The 4,938-nt window shown below is 35.7% G+C and overlaps 1 non-coding gene across 1 annotated transcript; it reads left to right on the top strand.

Moving 5' to 3' along the window:
• Nucleotides 1-4,645: 4,645 nt before the first annotated feature.
• LOC120879747 lies at nt 4,646-4,738 on the top strand. The gene has a single exon (XR_005724890.1). It is a non-coding gene; the product is annotated as a small nucleolar RNA SNORD116 (small nucleolar RNA).
• The last annotated feature ends 200 nt before the right edge of the window (nt 4,739-4,938 follow it).

A 4,938-nucleotide genomic window follows, 5' to 3' on the forward strand; every position in this document is an offset into this window, starting at 1 on the left:
TTTTTATATGTGATCTTATTTACAATAAACTGTTCAATTGATATTTTACCTTAAAATTGATAAAACTCCAAAGACTATATACTATGGAAAGTGGTGATCTAAGTTAGAGATTTTATTGGAATTTTAGTCTAATTATGATAACATTTATAAAATTATTTGAAAATTAATAATTTACACTGGAAAATATAATAAATTTTTTTAGTTTTCTTCATTAATGAAGTTTATTTTCATATATTTGCAATTGTCTCTAAATGAATATACAATATCCTCACTCCTCCTTTTCCTAAGGAAGACTGCAATGTTTAGACCATAGCTGATTTTATAAAGGCTTTGGGCTTTAAGCCACTCTCCTTACCCATCCAGAGTTCCTTTTCCTTTACATTCATCTCTGCTATGGTGAATAATGTATTTTAGCTGTAGTGCCTCTTTGTTTTTCATAAAAAGGAAATATATTCATACAGTAACTGACTTCCTTACTGAATTCAATTTTAATATTTTCTTAGTTGAATCTCCTGGGTATAACAAGTAGCCAAACATATCACCTGAAAATAATAACTGTAACATTTTCAATATTTATACACACTTTATCTCCTAGCACTTGGCAGGACATTATAAAGCAATACCAGTATTAACAAGTATGCTTGTCTTTTTACACATCAATCTTTGCTGGGACCACTGCAATGATCTCATAACTAGGTCCCTGACTCCACTGTTATTCTGTACAATCAACTTCTCATGTAGGTGGTAGTGGCTTATTTAAAGTCTGTGTCATGCATTAGCTGGTCAGATCAATAACAGCTGAAACTATGAAAGTTAATCCAACAATAATAACTGCCACCATAATGATTTCCATAGCATCTAATATAAAGTATAGCTTCATAATTTGTGTTAAAATATCCCTTTTGTTTGTTTTAAGATTTTCTCGGCCGTTTGACACATCTTTCATTGCTAAAGGAATTGAGGAAATAGGAAAAGCAGAGTTCTATTAACAGCTCTATTCCGTGGAGGGAAAAATTGCAAGAGTCTAGAAATATGAAATTGGGTTTCCCAACACATGGAAATCTAGCTAAGAGAGAGTTATAGGAATAGCTATCCCAATTTTATTCTTCTCTTTCTTGTCATCTGCCAACAGTTCTACTGGAAAAACTTACCTGGAAGTCAGAGGGTAACGGAGCTCTTAGATGAAGTTCAGACAGGTTAGTTTTACTTAATAATCAGTAGGAAATAGTTAAATAACATTAAGCAGAGTTTAATGTTTATTTAGCCTTGTTTCTGTGTCTGGACACAAAGTCCCAGTTGATGATAATAACCTGTTTTTTTTTTTTTTCCATTTTTCTTTTAATTCTGCTGGCACCTTAGCAGAGGAGAGTACCTGAAGGGGTAACTTAATGCTTCATTTCTGCAAGATCTGAAACCCTAGTGTTCTGCATTTGTTGGATAGTGTACTTTAAATCAGGACTGTTAAACCAGTGACTCTTAATAGGTGTCTCATTAAATAATCTGGTTTTCAGATTTGGTCCCCTTTCTGTTATTATTAACATTAATATATAAAAGCAACAAGATCCTACTTTAAAATCAGCATCTATCAGTGTGATAACCAACTTTTTCTTTGTTAGTTGAGACTGGAAAACAGCATTAACTTCCAATTTAACATAAAAGCAAAGCAATATGTATGGGTTAATCAATGTAATCCTCCTTTTCTAACTAAGACCTCACACTATCTGAACAAAATTGTGGGGATAGAAGCAAGCATTTAGTCAGTGGGTGATCTGAAGTTGTAATGAGAATAGGACTATTCTCAAATTCACTCTGTGTTTCATTCTTATGGTGGGATATGGCAATATATATTGGTTTTGGGTTTGAGGCATATGATGAAAACTCTCCAGGTGTCCTTCAGCTGAGACTATAATAAGAACTTCAGTAGAACATTCTGCTCTTCTGTCAAGCCAGCTGATTTGTGGTGAAGGTACACTAAAAAAACCCTTAAGCTTGAATTCACTGTCCCATGGCTTTCTCCATTAAAGACCTTTTCTCGGCATTCTATGATTCCAAAAATGATGATGACAGAAACACTGCAGATAATTAAGGCCAATCCACATCCAAATAATATGTCTGTATTTTGGAGTATAAATAGCTGCTCTGTCTATAATGGAGAGGATCCAACAAATACATCTGCTATCTGGACCCTCTAGAAATATTGTGACATGAGTGATTAAGTGTTGGCCAATGTTTTAGGGAAATTGGACACTCAGCAGGATCTTTGTTAACACATGAATACTTCCATTTCTTTCATGATAGTAGGTTTATTTGTAGACCCTTGATCAAGGCTGAGGTGATGAGGTAAAAAGGCTAGATGGCATCTACAAAACTTGGAAACAGGTTTATTTTATTTTTTAATCTACTTTAGAAATTAGTAAATCTTGTAAAGGATGAGATAGTAAATATTTTAGATGTGCTCCACATGGTCTCTATTATAACCACTCATTTCTATAACTCTTAAGCACAAAAAACAGCCACATAGAGTACATAAATGAACAAATGTGGCTGTGTCCAGTAAAATTTAATTTATCCAAATAGATGGCATGGCAAATTCAATCCACAGACCAGAGTTTACTTTGATCTATTTGGTTATAGAACACTTCATGAATTTGTAAGCCAGTTAACTGATAATGGGAAAACACCAAGAGGCCAGTTTCAGCATATATATCATGGTGGTCCAGAGGTGGACTGGAGCTGTCTTTGCACAGGCTCCCATGAGCCAATTATATACACTTTTTGCTGTCTCCAAATGTTGACCAAGACGGGAGTATTATACCATGGAAATCAGAAAATCCAGTAGTCAGGACTTCTAATCACTACCAGCTGGGACTCTGGTTGTTGAACATGACAGCCCAGCAATGGTATCAGCCATAGCTCATGCAGTTCAATTGTCTTGAAGTCTGGTTTACCGTTTGCCAGTTGTATTTTATAATGTGCAGCTTCTCTACCTGTCTAGTCATGATTGGATAGGTCAGATTATAACCAATGTATGATGTTCTGTTGTATGTCTGCCTCTCCAGGTTTAGAAATTGTCTGATTATTTATGTCGAACAAGATCTCATTAGGCCGCCCATTCATTTCTTTCATGCAGACCCCATTGTCAAACAGCCATGATCAGATCCCTGCTAGTCAAAAGACTATAAAAACTATTTTGGTTCTATCACCTGTTATGATAATTAAGTTCTCATGTCTTTGCTGGATAATCATAAAAACTGGCTTATATTCCAATTCCAATATTTCCAGTGTAATCTTAGAAGTGTAAAATTTTTGTGGCTTCATCCACATTTATCTCTGCCTATATAGCTTGGTGACCACTTCTTCAAAGAATTCTCTAACGCAGGGTAAAGAGGGTAACCACCAGGCCTTAGAGAGGTTTTGTTGTTGTGTTAGTCACTTAGTCATGTCCGAGCCTGACTCCATGGACTGTAGCCTACTGGGCTCCCTCTGTTGATGGAATTCTGCAGGCAAGAATAAGGGAGTGGAATAGCCATTTCCTTCTCTAGGGGATCTTCTTGACCCAGGGGTTGAACCAGGTCTCCTACATTGCAGGCAGATTCTTTATTGTCTGAGCCACTAGGGAAGCCTAGAGGTTTTTTTAGGAAGTAACTAAGCAGAACCAACATTGTTGACTCATCTCAACATTTTCCACTATCTAAACCTTATTACTTATTTCTTTATAAAAAAGGCCAAGTCATCTCAGCTTTCAGCCTCCCTTACTTCAGCCATGAATCTAGACATGAAATTGGCCAACTCACAAATTGTAAATTGCCTCCTAGGGAAATGATTCAATACAGCCTCTGGAGGTAGGTTTTTCTGTGCTATTCTCTTCTCAGTTTCGTTGAGTCAGAGTTGTGGTTGGAAAAAGCATTTTTAATGGATAAATGAGAATTGCTTAAGAAAAGAACTATTTCAGATGTGTGGGGAGGACTCTGAAAATGGCAAGTAATGACATAGTTCTCAGGGACATCAGTAGAAAAGATCTCTACTACTGTCGACCTGATGAGAAAAAGGGAGAGGCATTTTCTTTTAGGATGATTTCTCCATCAAGCTGTGTCATATTTAGTAGAGGATAACAGTAAACATTAGTGAATAGAGGATGACAGGGAGGGGACCAGAGGAATAAATATCCCAGCTTAACTAAACCCGTTAATAGCCATGGTTCTAGGGAGACCACTGAGGCTGTCAATTAAAGTCAAAACTGTAGGCCACAGAGCTGATTCAAGAATAAACAAGAGTGAATTTGTAGAAGTCTAGATTCCAGGTCACAAGAAAATATCTATTACAGGTGTCACATAATAGACATAAAAGTTATTCTAAGAAAACTATAAATTAAAAAGAAGAGTTAGGGAAAGAGTCTCAGAAAAGCAAAGAAAATTTTTCAAAGGTGAATGATTTGGACAGTAACAACATTAGCAATAGCCACAATGATTATAACAGTTTCCACTTATTAAATATTTAATGTTTTCCAGGCACTAGGGAAATTGCATTATTTCTTAAAATGTTTGTATGTGGCATTAAATATTTTTTCTTAATGGTGAGGAACATATATCTCAGAGAGCTGTGTAACATTCCTAAGGTCACACAGAAAGTAAGTTAAAAGCTATTGTGATCGATGATGACACCCTCACATGCATTCCTTGGAAAATCTGAACAAAATGAGTGAGAACTCACTACCGTCTCCTCATCGAAACTGAGGTCCAGCACGTTAAAAAAAAAAGCTATTGTGTTTTCAAGTTAGACTTTTAAATATTGGATTCTTCACAGTTGAGTCAATTGCTATGTGTAGTTAAGGAAGAAAAGATGTATAGTGTTGGATTTGACGAAGTTGCTCATTAGTGATCATGGATTCCTGATGTTAAGCTTATGGACACCATAAGAAGTAAAAGCAGCACCAATAGA

The sequence above is a fragment of the Oryx dammah genome, unplaced genomic scaffold, assembly GCF_014754425.2.
Source record: "Oryx dammah isolate SB20612 unplaced genomic scaffold, SCBI_Odam_1.1 HiC_scaffold_20, whole genome shotgun sequence".
Taxonomy (NCBI): Eukaryota; Metazoa; Chordata; class Mammalia; order Artiodactyla; family Bovidae; genus Oryx; species Oryx dammah.